At 36.6% G+C, this 17440-nt stretch overlaps 1 protein-coding gene across 2 annotated transcripts in view; it reads left to right on the forward strand.

Annotated features, from left to right (window-relative positions):
• Positions 1-17440, forward strand: part of LOC105953395 (homeobox-leucine zipper protein ROC8) — a 61399-nt gene that overhangs the window by 7404 nt on the left and 36555 nt on the right. The gene's annotated exons all lie outside the window — the stretch shown is intronic.

Raw genomic sequence — 17440 nt, forward strand, 5'->3', positions numbered from 1 at the left:
TGCTTAACACATTTCTTCCATATTCTGTGATATGTGATTTTTTTTTTTTTTTTTTTTTTTTTTTTTTTTTCATTTTTTTTTTCTTTTCTCCTTGCTGGAGTCTTATTTCCTTTACGAAAAATCTGAGTTTCATTATTTTCTTGGCTAGTAGTATTTAGATGTCACTTTAATGCACTTATTGTTATAACCTTATACCAAGTTAAAATGGTTTCAACTAATCTTTTTTTATCTGTATGTAAGATTGGAACTAAAACTTGTAAAGTTCTGATTCTTTCACTTGAGAATTGAGATACACAAGAAACATTTACTATCTAGACGTCTTAATCCAGCTTTTTAGCAACCTAACTGATGTAGTTATTGTTGTTCCCGATACATAAAAGGGGTAGTGAATTTAGTAAATTGGTTGAACAAATTAATTAATTGTTGGAAATCTGCTATGAACGAGAATTTTGCCGAGGCGAGTTGTCTCTGTCCTTAAGACGAAATTTCCCCGCAACGGTGCTAACGGATTAAATGGAAATCGTCTCCCAAGATACAACGGCAAAACTTGGAATAGGAGCACTCCAAATCCCAAGTACGACGAACTGTACTTTGTGTAGAACTTTTCGAGAGAATCTGTGAAGGGTAGGCTTAATATGTAGTAGGCTTGTTTTGGATTGAAGTGAGGAATTTTGGGAAAGTTAGGGTCTATTTATAAGGTTCGAAAAGTAGTGTCCTTTGGAGCAAAAAGGTACCTTTTGTTTTGAATGGTTGCACCATTTCGAGTTGAGCCAATTGGGAGTGGTTGCACCATTTCGAGTTGAGCCGAATGGTTTGCATTGGTTCGGCCGCACCAATTCAGACCAATCAGACCAATCGAGATGGGCTTCGAGTAATAAGGGCCCAATGGGTTAAAAACCCATGACCTAATGTTTTTGGCCCGTCCCAATATTTTGATATATATACAGCTCAGTACTTCTCTACTTTTCCAATGTGGGATAACTCAAATCCCACTTTCCTTATATTTTGGACTAGTATTTTTTTCATTCACCACAAAATTGGTTCTAATCCAAAATTCATTTATATACTCAATTAGACCGTACAATAACATTGATAAAAAATTGTTCATGACTCAATTTTTAACCAATTTTCCCAACAATCCCCCACATGAATGAAAACGAGGGCGTCGATTCTCTCTAGAGTTCCCGCGAATAGTATTGCATCGGGATAGGTAGCATATAGCTTTGAACCTTCCGTAGTGGAGTTACATCGGATTTACTAGGCTGAGTAGTGAACGCGATGTCTTGAACTGTCAGCCGTTCGTGTAAACCAAGACAATGCAACCCACACAATACTATTCTCACATTTCCTTAGTTCTCATGATTGTGTCCGTTTTGGCCATGGACACACATCTTGGATTCATAAGTGTTTGTCAAGTTTTTTTTGAAGCGGCCCTCACTTCATACACTTACATAGGTGATCTCCTATTAAAGGTATCCTGCCAATACCTCACCTTTTGTTATAAGGTTTTGGAATCATTAAAAGCTTTCGCTTATCCTTTACCCTCTCTGCAGGCAGCACTAATGTCTATCACGGGAATGAGTTGGAAATATATTATTCCATAGGAATATACACTCCTTAGTGCATCACTGAACTTTCTTAGCTTAGTTGTCCCTTTTGAACCAGTTCTTGGGATCTCCAGTCAGCATGGTTGGGTTACCACCAAGATTGTCCTTAATTTATGGGTTTTAATCTCACTCCCCTAGACAGGCAATATGTTTGATCTCTTTAGTTGACTTTTAGTCGCGGATCCGCTATTAACCATTGATTTTCATAATCAATGTTATATTATTTCTTTTGAGATCAATTGCCTAATGGTCTTATGTGTACGAGTGTATCGATACTTGCCATTATACATGTCGTTTGTGCCCTTAACGTAACCGATTGGTTATCACAATTTATTCATAATTGTAGACACCGACTTAGTCCAACACGGAACATCCTCCAATAATTTTATGAAGTTTATTCAACTTCTTTTATAACCTTATCTCAAGTTATACATTCGAATTCGACCATGAATCGAGCTATTCAATTTTGTTTGAGGATTTCCAAGATACATAATCTTAGTGGACTCATATATCCAATGTACTTTCCTAATACAATAAGATATTTTCTTTAATGTAATCCATTTAAAGGCTATACTTAGATTACCTAAGAACCCTTATAATATCATTGAATGATTATTATTTTTGGAATTACATATTTACTAGTTTGCAATTCATTATGCTGCCAAACTATCCAAAAATATTTGTAATTGAACCATTGTTCATCATTATTTTTGGCAAGGTAAACCCTTGGTCTTTAGATAACTAGATCAATTTTCTAGTAGTGTCTCAACATGAGACTTTCAATAAGACTATCTTTGTCTTAGTGATTTTAATCTGTAAGATTACATCGTCTAGACCCTCGTCTTTTGACATCAAAATTTTATTTTTACTTTTCCAATATTTTCTCAACGTTCAAAATAGTATCATGATCACTATCTCATGATTATAATGTCGTCTATAGACATATACTTCCATGTGCTTTTAATATAAACACACTGGCCACACTCGTTATTACAAACACAATTTTATCAAATATTACTTTAGAATATTTCCATAGCTATTTAATTTAGCTTGATATTACATTGTTATAAATAATCAAGATTTTTACATAGCTATATAATTTAGCTTTATTGGACCACCCTTAATCATTCCTTTGAATAGTCCATCGAAACCTTAATGGTTTACTACTTGGAAGAAGACAAACTAACTTCCACGTACATTCTTCCAATGTAGACAATATTTCAATAATTGTCCTTTGTTCATTTTATAACTCATAAATTATAAAATCAAATCAAAATCAAACATATTGATTTTCTTTGTCATCTTGTTGTATCTTGGTTGTTCATCACTTTGATGATTTACCAATCACACATATTTTAACTTGGTTATTCATCACTTTGATGATTTACCACTTAGACATTTATTAGTTCTCTTATTTAGAACTTATTTATTTTCTTATTTTACAAGAAAAATATAATGTAATTTGCATCAAGAATGACTATCTTATGCACAATCATTATTTGCATATTCAATGAATATGCTTAAGTATTTTATCCACTTAACTATACTAGGCATTGTATATTAACTTAGGTACTTTTTTTTACCTTTGCCTAAACACCCCCACATTTCTAAATATTTATGTGGTTAGCTCGGGATAAAGACCCCCACATTTCTAAATATTAATGTGGTTAGCTCGAGATATCTAATTTCCACCACAAATTCTAGAGTATATATTCTAGAATTTATCAATATAATATCCATAAACTTTTTCCAAAAGTTTTGGTTCTCATTTTTCATTCATTTGTCAAAGTTGGCACTTTCCAACTTTCATTCACATAACATTTAAATGCTCTGAAATCCTTATTTTTATTTTATTAATAAGGATACAATGTAACAAAATACATTTCTTCTTTAGTTAGAAAAATATTTTGGATCACCAATAAGATTTAATTACAAAGTATTGTTTTTCTTTCTCTCAAGAAAGCACAACAAGAAAAATCTTCTCAAGATACTTAAATCTTGTCAACAATTAAGATAATCAGATTTCTTCTTTTTCCTCAAAAGAGAAACTCGTCAAGGTACTTAAATCTTGTCAATAAACAAGAGAATATTAATCTCTTCAAATGGTGGTTGATCTCCACTATTCAACATTAAAGTTAGAATATATAAATTCTAATCTTAATTATTCATAATTTAGGATTGCATGTCCTAAACATGCTGTTCAAAATTCAGTCAAATCCAACGATTTAATTCTACAAAACGAGCTCTTAAGTAAACTGCTCGAATTTTATTTCAACAAAACATCCATTGTTGTTAACAACTATTTCGGATCTTTGAAAAATCAAAATCCGATCTCATCCATTCACATTGTAGATCATTATTTTGCAAATGTGATATCAAATCAAATCAAACCAACGATTCGATCTTCTTTTATGTTCTTGAGACAAGAACTACTCATGTGTTATCATGAATTGAGCTTCTCTTTCTTTCAATTTTATTTCAAATCATGCTTTTAATTAAACCGTAGTATGATTCATATGTACATCAATATTATAATAAACATAATATTTGACATGTGAGCACGTCTTTCATACTAGTTGATCATAGAAAGAAACAATATATCAAGCATATTATATCAACATATACATAGTATACGCACGAGTATATAATAACATCAAATTTGAACATAATATTTCATGGCATAAATAAATTCATGTCCAATATAATGAATCGATAAAAATTCTATAGCACGTAATCAATGCATGTCAATGCAATAACACAATTCTAAGGAATTAGTATGGCTTACGCAAAAAATAATATGTATAATAATATTCCTCTTACTAAGTAACTCATACTTAATATATGAGACAAGTCTAATCGATCATGACAATAGTAAAAACGTTAATAAGATCACGTACTCACATATTCGAAAATCAATCAACCGGACAGTTCCACATCAAATTGGGAGAAAGTTAATCCCATATCAAACTATAAGCAATTTATGCAAATAAATATTGCATTTCCATGAGAAATGTCATTAGTATAGCACTTATCATGCGGTTTATGATAAACTTATTCAAATAATTAGCACATACGCTATCACTTTATTTTATTTAGGATAAAAATTTTTCTATTATTAATGTACATACACAAACATCGTGAATATTCATTAAGCATATATATTGTATATGGTTTACCATGCTTCCACATAGAAAATTAAACTGTCATGCAATAATCCACCATTATATCATATAGCATTATCAATATATTTCACAAATAGATTCTTATAATTAAAAAGCGTACCCGATAAATTATATGTTCGTCAATTCAAAATTTGTGGGTAGCACCAAATCGTGTCAATATTATGGCAGTGCTGAATGATTTATTCATATCTCTTCCATCCCAAGTCCGATTTTGTTGATTCAATATGATCCGAACAGCCAACAAACTTTTCTACAACTTTTATCTTTTATGTTTTCTGAGATTCGGACCGGATCATGATCAAAATAAGCCTCGAAGTCGGAATAGGTGTGCTGTAAATTTGCACCAAAATTTCGTGCATTGGACATTGGTGATGCGTTAATATGCGACGAGTTGCATTGGTCACGAACGGTTTGTATTTTTCATGAAAAGGTGCATTGGCAGTTCTGCCACCCTTTCGTGTTTTCATCATAACTTCCTCGTACGATCTCCGATTGTGACGATCTAACATGTTCTGGAAAGCTAACTTGATTATCTACAACTTCTGTGAAATGTTAATTTGCCATATTCGGACTTTAACACCTTCGAAAATGGGAAAGAATGTGGACTTCATGTTCTGTCCGAAAATAAACTTTCTCCAATTGTATTTTGTAACTTCTTGATTTTTGGCAGACTATCTTCTTCTCCATCTCGTTTACCAAAGTGTGCAGAAAACACAATTTACTAAATCAAAAAGATTTCGTCTTAAGATTGTTGTTCCCGATACATAAAAGGGGTAGTGAATTTAGTAAATTGGTTGAACAAATTAATTAATTGTTGGAAATCTGCTATGAACGAGAATTTTGCCGAGGCGAGTTGTCTCTGTCCTTAAGACGAAATTTCCCCGCAACGGTGCTAACGGATTAAATGGAAATCGTCTCCCAAGATACAACGGCAAAACTTGGAATAGGAGCACTCCAAATCCCAAGTACGACGAACTGTACTTTGTGTAGAACTTTTCGAGAGAATCTGTGAAGGGTAGGCTTAATATGTAGTAGGCTTGTTTTGGATTGAAGTGAGGAATTTTGGGAAAGTTAGGGTCTATTTATAAGGTTCGAAAAGTAGTGTCCTTTGGAGCAAAAAGGTACCTTTTGTTTTGAATGGTTGCACCATTTCGAGTTGAGCCAATTGGGAGTGGTTGCACCATTTCGAGTTGAGCCGAATGGTTTGCATTGGTTCGGCCGCACCAATTCAGACCAATCAGACCAATCGAGATGGGCTTCGAGTAATAAGGGCCCAATGGGTTAAAAACCCATGACCTAATGTTTTTGGCCCGTCCCAATATTTTGATATATATACAGCTCAGTACTTCTCTACTTTTCCAATGTGGGATAACTCAAATCCCACTTTCCTTATATTTTGGACTAGTATTTTTTTTCATTCACCACAAAATTGGTTCTAATCCAAAATTCATTTATATACTCAATTAGACCGTACAATAACATTGATAAAAAATTGTTCATGACTCAATTTTTAACCAATTTTCCCAACAGTTATTACAGGTAAAATTAAAAAAAAAAATGATAGTTGTATGTATTGATATAATATAATTATCTTTGGAGTAAACTGCAAAAGTACCCCTACGTAATCTCTAAACAGCGAAAAACCCCCTATGATAAATAAACTAGCAAAAACCCCACTGTGAAATTACTTAAATAGCACACTCGGCCCATTACTCATTTGAGGGTTGACTTCATATAAAAAGACCCAAATACCCCCGGAATTTTGCAATTAATAAATTCTTATATTTTTTAAATATTTTAATTATTGTTGTAAAATGGCCTATTTATCTAGCTCTTTGGTTTGTGATTGTGGATATACATAAGAATGTAAATAAAAAGGAAATGAGAGAAAGAAAGAATGCAAAGAACAACAATCCGTAGAGAGATAATTGTGGGTATTTAGGGGAGGGGATATTCTCATTTATATAGGTGTAATCCACCAGAAGTTACAAAGGAGTTACATAGGAGTTACAACCACTACAATGTGTGGGGATAATGGGGTAGTGGGAAGTTGAGAATCTATAGTGGTTTATGGAGGTTACAACCTCTCATGTGTTAGGATAGGAAGACTCACTTTTCCATATTATTTACAACACACCCCCTTGGCGATTCCTATCAAAACACTATTGTGCTTTTCATGTTGCCTCGTTAAAACCTTCCGAGTAATAAAAACCCAGTGGGAAAAAACAACCTCGGTTAGGAAAAAGAGTACAACGCACAATCTTTCCAATCAGCATGTGTTGCCTCGTTAAAACCTTGGCGAGTAACGAAAACCCCGTAGGAAAAATAAACCTCGCACACAGGAAAAAGAGTACAACAGGGCATCCGGGTATCTTCTGGATACTGAGTACCTACACGGTACTCCCCCTCAAGTTAACTCCCCCTGATATGTACAAGGGAGTTAACTCGGATAATCTACTCAAGTCAATAGCCTTAACATGTTTTCAAAAGATGACTTTAGGCAAACTTATTCTTAAAGTTGGAGCAGTTATCTCAAATTTTGATTTGCGGGATCATTATTTGTTTAGGCTATTGTTGTTGCTGATTGAAGAAAACTTCAAAGCTATGTACATGGAGTTGTCACTTTAATGAAGCCGATCTTCATTTGCTCAATGCATACTGTATTACAGTAAAATACAATCCCGTAGGATCTTCATTCACATGAATCTCGAACATGCCTAATCATGGCTTCAGGCCATGTGCATTCACTCACTATCTCGTGAAGCAAACATCATGCTTGTTTTGATCTAGTGACAACTGAGGTACATTTCATAGAACCCCAAGACATAGCTATTTTCCCAATACTAAACCATGGAATGGGAACAAGCTTTGTGTGGATATGACTTCTAGTCAATGCTAATACAAACCACAAGTTTCGCCTCATTCATTGATGCATATGGCGTGTCGGTAAGTTGAGATAAGTCTATCTAATAAATTTACCGAAAAGGTAAATCATATCGAGTACATGAAGTTAAGCATAATAATGCATATATTGCTTTTACATATGGCACTTCTGGTGCTAACACTTCATCGTCCTTCACCATGGGACGGAATGAATCATTGGACCTATTCCACTTTCCAACTCCCATAGGTGTTACTCGATAATTTCTCTTTATCCATAACATCTTCTCGATGTAATTCGATTGATGGACATAAATATAATTGACATGATAAATTTTAAGTCGGTCGAGAGTCTTCTTTAGATCTTTGATCTTGAACTCAAATTTTCAACAATTGAGTTTTTCTTACATGACTTCTTCAGTAGTCCAAATCAAGTTCAAATCCTTAATATAAATTGTAGTAATAGGATGAACCAAACCAATTATTGTTCACCTATTCTCTTCCGAGCAATTGTTCACTTAGGCGATTATCCTATATTATTCTGGAATATTTCTAGTCATAATTAAAGTGAACGTCTCAGCCCAACTGAGTTTATGTTCCATGTTTTGAACTAATTGCTTCGGGAAATCGAAGTCCTTCTGGAACTTCCATATAAATATTTGTATCGAGATCCCCGTAAGATACTTGTTGACCACGCATTTAATAACATTTATCATGAGAGAGTATACCTCTTTAAAATCAATCTCGGGTTGCTGAGGAAATCCTTGAACTACGAGATGAGTCTTCGAGCTCTCAATCTCATTTGCTCTTAAATCATTGTACTATGATATGAGTCTTCTGTCTCCCAATCTCGCCGAGCTATGAGATAAGTCTTCTGGCTCCCAATCTTGTTTAATTTATGAGATGAATCTCTGGTTCCCAATCTCATTTCATTAATTGAGTTATGAGGTGAGTCTCCTGGCTCCCAATCTCGCTTGAGCTATGAGATGAATCTTCTGGTTACGAATCTCATTTGAGCTATGAGATGAATCTCCTGGTTCCCAACTCATTTCATTAATTGAGTTATGAGATGAGTCTCCTGGCTCCCAATCTCGTTTAAGCTATGAGATGAATCTTCTGGTTCCCAATCTCATTTTATTCCTTGAGCTATTGAGATGAGTCTCCTGGTTCCCAATCTCGTTTAAGCTATGAGATGAATCTTCTGGTTCCCAATCTCATTTTATTCCTTGAGCTATTGAGATGAGTCTCCTGGCTCCCAATCTCGTTTAAGCTATGAGATGAATCTTCTGGTTCCCAATCTCATTTTATTCCTTGAGCTATTGAGATGAGTCTCCTGACTCCCAATCTCGTTTAAGCTATGAGATGAGCTTTTTGGCTCCCAATCTCGTTTCTTTTATTTGTGAGTACTCACTTATATCCCATGGGTGAAATTCAAGGAGTTGTAGGAACTAATGGTCTCTACACTCTTCATTTTATCAAGGAATCAAATTCAGCTTGGATTGATTTTTGTTTTCATTTCGGCCATCATCCCTTTGTTTACACTTATCAATTGATCCAGGTTTTATATCATCACTCGTTAAAACATCCAGTAGCTACTGTGTATGGAAGTTTATCATCGATGATCATTTCATCCCAATACCACATCTCGTTCATGCATGAATAACTAACCGAGTTTTTCCTTTTCACGAGAATGGATATTAATGTCGAGGCGTCCCCCGACTTCGTCTGCAGGACGAATCCATAGTCCAAAATTATTTTATGAGATGGATCAGGTGGGATTCCATTTATACTAGTGCTAACCGGATTCAATTATTGGGCATTCATCCACTTCTGGGGGTGAGAATCATTTGGTCCCATTGCGCTCCCCCTCTCATAGGAAGGGAGGCAAGACTAGTTAACATGGATTGATGGTCTACCCGCAATTTTCCTTCTAGGACATCTATCCTTGCAGGCTTATTTGAGATCTCGTCACTTTTTCAAACCATAGAATGAGTCTGACATTATTCGCCATACACGACTTCATGTTGTTCTTCAGGAACATTAGTGTTGACATTCTTTGCAAATTTAGTTGTCGTCCCACACGACTTCACGCCGTTCTTCAGGAACGTTAGTGTGGATGATCTGTTAATCTATATATCAATTATCTGAAGTAAAGGATCTTGATGAGACACGGTGGGGTCGTCTTACACGACTTCACGCCGTTCTTCAGGAAGGTTAGTGTGGACGTTCTTTCCTCCCCCTAACGGCGGGAAGACAATCTCATCAAAGTGACAGTCCGCAATTTGAGCGGGTAAGAGATCACTGTCTAAGGTTCTAAATTTAAGTTATAGATGGTGATACATATTTCACATATATCTTCTTGGATTACCTCCAAGAAAGGAATTGAATCATTATATGTATGTGCGTACGCTGACATATAATCAAATTACTTAATTTCGAGCAATCGACAACTTATGCTCCTGGCATTCAAATTGTGGTTCTACATAACCGTGTCAAAAAATTCCTCTAATTTTTCCAATGTACGCTTCTGGCCGTACACGTTAGAGATGATGCACATATATTCGATTTCTTGTCTTCAATGGTTTCAATTTAATAACCATTAGCTCAAATATCTTTAAAGTTTAATAACGTTCTTCTGGAACGTGGAGAAAAAATGAGCTACTTCAATGGGCAATATTGTGCCATAAAATAACATAATGTGGACATTACCATAACCATCTATCAAAACTCTGTATGCCTCATTTAGTTATCAAAGAGGTTTTGCTACTAATAGACATGAAATTAATAAAGTACGACTTATCTGTAAGGATAGTATGTGTAGTCGCACTATCTGCCAGACATTTATCCCCACATGTCATGTCCAGAGCGTTATATATTCTAATCTTATATTTTCAGTACTTCAGGTACTAAATAAATTCATCAAGCAAACACCACTGAATAACATAATAATTAACTTAGAGCATAAATATATGGTCTAGAGCATAAACTAGACATAATCAAAATATGAATATGGTTCATAACATGAGCATATGAAGTAAGATGATTGAACTTCAATAAAATAATAAACCCGAGTAATAAAATAAACATAATGCATGAAATCAATAGTTCAATCATATCCCAACATAGGTTATTTGGTCAGATGTGCCCAAGTACGGAAGCTGAGCGACGGGCTATACATTGAAACATTTGTCTATGTCAACTCAGTCTATGCTGGTGCATTATTATTTGCATTCCCAGCCCCAAAGTTTCTCGCACTACAGTGGGCGACCAATGCTCAGATCCACCATATATATATGTTCTGATTTTGAGCTCTATTCGGATTTTAAAGTTCATATATACAAAACGTTTATGAACACATGCTCCTTGCTTCGGGCAAGTGTATTGTCTTTTGGTAATTAAAACGACTAGTCAGGTTATCCCATTATGTATGGGGACCCTCGTTCGATGAATAGTCCAGACGAAGGACTTCATCTAATTATCTCGTAATCAGAAACATAGTTTCAGCCTTCTCGGCTTTACCTAATAAATTATCATTGAAAACAATCATTCTCAATTGGCCACTAAGCATATGGATCTTAACATCCATTTTCCAACTAATATAACTTTCACCAGATACATTAAGTTGGGTGAACTTGAATTTTCTCATGTGTTTTATCTCAAATCAAATACAATAAGGAGTATTATTGTTTTATGGGAATGTAACCTCCATAAACAATTTCATGAATATTTTGCACATACTAGAACTTCTGGTCTAATAATTCATACACCGCATGTTCATACACATTCATGGATTACATACGATAAACCATAAACACGAACGGAATATTTCTTACCATTTTCATATCACAAAATTGTTAGAGTAGGTGACCAACAAGCCAACATGTGGCTGTGGTCTTTCGTATTTATTATTGTAATAAACGAACCTTTATTCGTATTAATGATAAAACACCTTGGCATTCTATATCTTTGTCCCTTTGTCACAAGCATAGATATAGTCCTTACAGTTATTACAAGTACTAGTAATTGATCGTTAGGATCGTGAGATATTTACTTAAGTAAACGTGTTCCTAGTCGAAGGGTTACGCCACTAATGAGGATATCGGCCTTTCCCATTAAGACTAGCACTTAGTGTATGTGTACTGCATCTCATCAGTAAACGGTATTGTGATATCGGCATGCATAAGTGGGTGCTCGTAAGTTGACGAGTTCACTGAACTCCCTCACCCTAGAAATCTCTAAGTGGTTCCCAATAATCGAGTAGAGATATCTATGGTATAGTTGTACACCATTAGTCCTTATGACCTAGACATCACCGTGACTTCACTAGAGGACCAGCTGTATCGTGACCTGTCCCTGAGTTCCACCGAGGACCATCCCAAGGGCCAGTGTTCGTGCAGTCCGAAATCTAGTGGGAGGTCTGTGCATTGTAGTCGGGGATTCGATCGCTAGAATAGTCTTGGATGTCGTGTGTGTTCTGAAAGTTTGTAATCATTCTAAGTCTCTGGCCAGAGCTGACTAAGTGATGATTAGAGGATTCGATTCTCTAAGTCATGCACGTGACGATTACAATACTTAGAACGATCGCACCGTCATTGAACATATAAAGAGGTCTCGATGAACCAATGCCTCTAGTTCGATCGGGACATATGAATCGAAGGGACCGTACTGTACGTTAACTATATCTGAAGGTTCTTGCAGGCACTTCATTTGTATCTAGGGAATCATGACGCGTAGTTGCTAGACGCCAATCTTGATTCGTTGGGTGATTAAGGTGAAACGAGCTTCATCTTAATCGTAACTCTAAGGGACGAGTTTTGACCACAAAGGGTTGTGGGCCCACAGCTAGCTTACACCTGAACCATCGAGGGTCACACTGCTCGTGCACATGAGATCTTTGAATAAACGGTCAAAGGTAAAATAGTTTATCTTTGCATGATTGGAAGTCAATATGATTGGATCCAACATTCGTAATTTGGAATTATGAATGAGAATAAGAAAAGGAAAAGAATAGGCGAACGTTGTAGTGGACTTTCTAAATCGGGAAGTTTCCAAATTTAGAAAGTGCACTGAACTAGGGTTTCCACTTTTAGAAAGTTGAAAATGAGAATTGACACTCGTAATGACGAGGACTTTATAATGATTCCGAAAATGTAATCGTTGCAATTTTTCGGTCATTGGATTGAGAGAAAAGAGCAAGTAAAAGTACTAGCGAACTTAAACTGTTGGGCCCGGTCCAACTTAAGCCCGCTAGGGTTTTATGCAAGACACTATAAATACAAGATTTATAGGTCTTGCACAAACAAGTAAAAACCCTAACCCTAGCAGCCGTTCTCCCTCTCTCTCTCGCCCTCTCCCCGCGGCCGTCACCGGCGCCGTCGCCGGAGCTTCACCGGAATCGGCCGTTCATCGGCCGATTGTTTCGGTAGTTTCTTTCCTTCTCTTTTTCTTCCGTTTTTCTAACTATTACGTGTCTAGTGCCACGTGTTTAGTAGATCGAAGTATACGAGGTGAAATCCGAGAGGAGGAAGACCGAAGATCGAAGAATCGAGGAGCAACGCACGAGCCGAAGCCGCACGCTGCCCCACGCGCCGCCCCGGAAAGACTGCGCGTGAGTTTCACGCGCCGCCGTGGCCGTCTCACCGCCGCTGCCGCTGCACCGCTGCTGCCCCGATTGTACGGATTGGTTTCCGTAGCAATCTCGACTTGCTTAGCGCTTTTACCTCACGCTTCAAGAGGTAAACACACGAACTTGAAGTTCTTGTTTCGTTTAAACGTTATATATATTCATGTTTGCTTTCGTATGATTTTATGTGATTATGTGTAATCGTTTTAAATCATTGCAAGCATGTTATTTGGTTTAAACGCGAGTATGTTAATTGATTTAAATTCGGTTAAATTAATTAGCATATATGTTGTTATTTAATTTCGCTGGAAGCGCAAAGGTACGCAATTAATTGATTAAATTTGTCGGGCATGTGCTTATGTGCTTTAAAGTAGTTTAAATCGCATTAAATTTTTGTTTTCCGCTGCGTACGCGTGCCCGAAACCCAACAGTGATATCAGAGCTCGTTGCGCAATTAATTGCGTCGTTTAATATGCTATGATTTTATGCATGTTCGATTTATTAAAGTAGCGATTGTCGTATTATGTAATTGGGAGTTTTCGTAAGTTTAAAATATTTTTGAAATATTGTTTAGAATTTTTCCAGCTTTAAAATTGTTTAAAATTGGAAAATCGGATCTGAAATTGTTTTTAAAACGTCGGTTTTTAAATGTTCGGATCGAACCGGTCGGACCGGCCGGTTCGATGGTTGTGCACGATCCAATCGACCGAATCCAAGTGGATTCGGGTCGGTCAGACCGGTTCTCGGTCCGACTGACCCGGCCCACTGATTTGGGTCAAATGGACCGGGCAGAACCGGACCGCTTCGGTCCGAACCGGTCAGACCGGTCGGCCGAACCGGTTCACTGAAAATAAAAAAAAAAAAAAAATTATTTCAGATTTCTAAAATTAAACTTCAAACAAATTGATTTTAATTTTTGGAAAATTATTTTCAATTAATCCCAATTAGATAATTGGATCGACAATCATCTATTTTAGTAAATATGTGTTAGATTAATTAATTAATTTAAATTGTTAAATTGATTTCAATTAATAGAACACGTTCATAATTTTGATTATGGTTCAACTTAATTAGTAGTCCCTGAACATTATTTGAATGATTTATGCTAGTTGAGGTTCTGTAATTATTTTGAAAAACTCGATAATTAATTAATGTAATTAATTATGAAATTAGGTCGTATGTTCCTCTTAGGACAATATGCGCTTCCATATACCTTTAGAGAACATAGATGTAGGAATCACATAGACCAATCCAAAACCTTCTGATGAGATAAAACATTTTAATAAAAATCCCTCATTCTTAATTTAATTAAGAATCATTTCAAGCTATAAAGAAAAACCCAATCTGTTGAGTTATTTCTTTCCTTCTGCCAACGGTTGGATTATGTGTAGCCCTTTACTATAGTGCAGTAAGCCGTGTTAGCGGGGAGTGCTATGGTAGAGTAAGCTGTAATCCAATTGACATAGCGATGAAGGTAGCCATAGAAAAGGGTTATGTTGGATTAACGTGGTCGGCTAGATTAACTAGGGACTGCATTAGTTTGGCATAATCAAGTTCTATGAGCATCTTTGATTGGTAGGTTAGACTTGACACACGACGATTTTGATATTCGCGAGATTAACTTAGGTCATTATCAAGTGTGAGGAAAATTAATTTAGGGTCATATTGAGGATATGATTGATTGTGATCTACCTTTGGGCAAATATAATCGGGCTAGATTAACTACGGGTTATATTTGTCCATTGGACCTAAAGCCCATTAAGAAAAATCAGTTTTCTCGTTTGTCTACTAGAGGGAAGTGGAATTCGATAAAATTAGTGGGAGAACAATTAAATAACATAAGTCCAAACATTTAATTGTAACAATCATTTAACGCAAATCTCTAATAATCCTCTTCTCTATATGTCTCAGATAATCATGTCTAAGAATCCCATAATGTCAATCCTCGACAATAAACTCAATGGCCCTAATTACCTAGATTGGTTGCGTAGTCTTAAGCTTGTGCTAACTGTTGAGGGGCGTCTCTATGTTTTGAACGAGAGACTTCCCGCCACTATACCTGCCACAGCGACTGATGCTGAAAAGGAAACTTATGAAGTTTGGAAGAAAGATGACACTCATGCTAGGTGCTATATGATTGCCGCCATGGAGCCCGCGCTTGCGAGGAAATATGAGTCTCACTTGCATGCTTTCGATATAAAGGCTCATCTCGATAGCATGTATAGTGAGAATATTAGGGCATCGAGGTACGCTGCTACAAAGGAGTTGATCACAGCGAGACTGCGCGAAGGGACTTCGGTCCACGAGCACTGTCTCAAAATGATCACTCTCCTTGAAAAGCTAGTGAATCTTGATGTCACCCTCCCGGCCGAGCTCTCGTTGGATTTGATCCTGTTGTCTCTTCCTAGTTCCTATGAATCGTTCATAGTGAACTTCAACATGAACAAACTAGATCCTCCCTTGGATGAGTTAATGAACATGTTAGTCAGCTTCGAGTCCACCATTAAGAAAGAGAAGTCTGTTCTCATTGCTGCCACTTCTGGAAAGAAGAGTTCTTTCCAAAAGAAGAGAAAGGAAAGAGTTCCCTTCCCAAACAGCAAGTTCGAAGTGGGTGAAGGTAGTGGGGGCCCCAAAGCAAAGGTTAGCAAACAAGTTGATGATGCTTGCCATCACTGTGGAAAGAAAAAAAGACATTGGCGCCGCAACTGCAAGGCTTACCTGAAGCAGAAAGGTTCTGAAAAGGGTACGTATTTCATTGACGTAAATTTGTCTGTCAACTCTTCTTCTTGGGTATTGGATACGGGCTGTGGCTCACATTTGTGCAATGATTTGCAGCTAATGACAAGAAGTCGAAGAATTAGAGCGGGTGAGACCTTCCTAAGGATGGGGAATGGAGCAAGAGTTGCTGCTGAAGCCATTGGCACAATTTACTTAAATGTTTTGGATTCTAGTTTTCCTATTGTTTTGAACGATTGTTTATTTGTTCCGTCGCTCATTAGAAACCTTATTTCTATTCCTGTATTAGACATTGAAGGTTTTACTTTTGTTTTTGGAAATTCGATTTGCATTATACAAAAGAATGAGAATTTGATTTGCAAAGGACGACTATTAAACAACTTGTATGAACTAAATCCAAGTGAAATACCTATTAATGTTATATCAGCAAAACGTAAGGAGATAGATCAAAACCCCGCACAACTTTGGCACGCTAGATTAGGTCATGTCTCTTTAAGAAGGATGAACGATTTTGTTAGTGAAGGATTGTTCTCTTTGGAGGACGTGAAATCACTACAAACTTGTGAATCTTGCCTTAAAGGGAAAATGACCAAGTCACCCTACAAAGGGAAAATGGAACGAGCCGAGGGTCTTTTGGATTTGATCCATACAGACGTATGTGGTCCACTAAGTGTTAGTGCGAAGGGTGGATATAACTACTTCGCTACCTTTACCGACGATTATTCTAGGTATGGGTATGTGTACTTGATGAAGTACAAGTCCGAAACATTTGAAAGGTTCAAAGATTTTAGACACGAAGTGGAAAAGCAACTCGGACGAAGTATTAAGAAGCTGCGATCCGATCGTGGTGGAGAATACTTGAGCATCGAGTTCATTGACTATCTAAAAGAAAATGGGATACAGTCCCAATGGACTCCACCGGGAACTCCTCAACTTAATGGAGTATCCGAACGTCGGAATCGAACTTTATTAGATATGGTTCGATCAATGATGGGGTTCACGAACTTACCGGCATACTTATGGGGTCATGCACTTCGTACTGCCGCGTATTTGCTGAATAGAGTTAACACCAAAGCAGTTAAATCCACACCTTATGAACTTTGGCATTCCCGAAAACCCAACTACAAACATATTAGGATATGGGGTTGTCCCGCTTATGTGAAGCAGTTAGTGGGAGATAAGTTGGATAGTAAATCCGACTTGTGCTATTTTGTGGGGTATCCCGAAGACTCAATGGGATACGAGTTCTATTATGTCAAAGAAGCAAAGACGTTTGTTTCGAGAAATGCCACCTTTTTGGAAAGGGAGTTTCTATCCGATAGAAAGGGCAGCATGATAGAACTTGAAGTAGTTCAAGAACCACAAAGTGAAGTTCAAACGCAAGAACAAGTAATCGAACCAATACAACAAAC

The sequence above is a fragment of the Erythranthe guttata genome, chromosome 11 (assembly GCF_056151865.1).
Source record: "Erythranthe guttata isolate IM_541 chromosome 11, IM_541, whole genome shotgun sequence".
Classification (NCBI taxonomy): domain Eukaryota; kingdom Viridiplantae; phylum Streptophyta; class Magnoliopsida; order Lamiales; family Phrymaceae; genus Erythranthe; species Erythranthe guttata.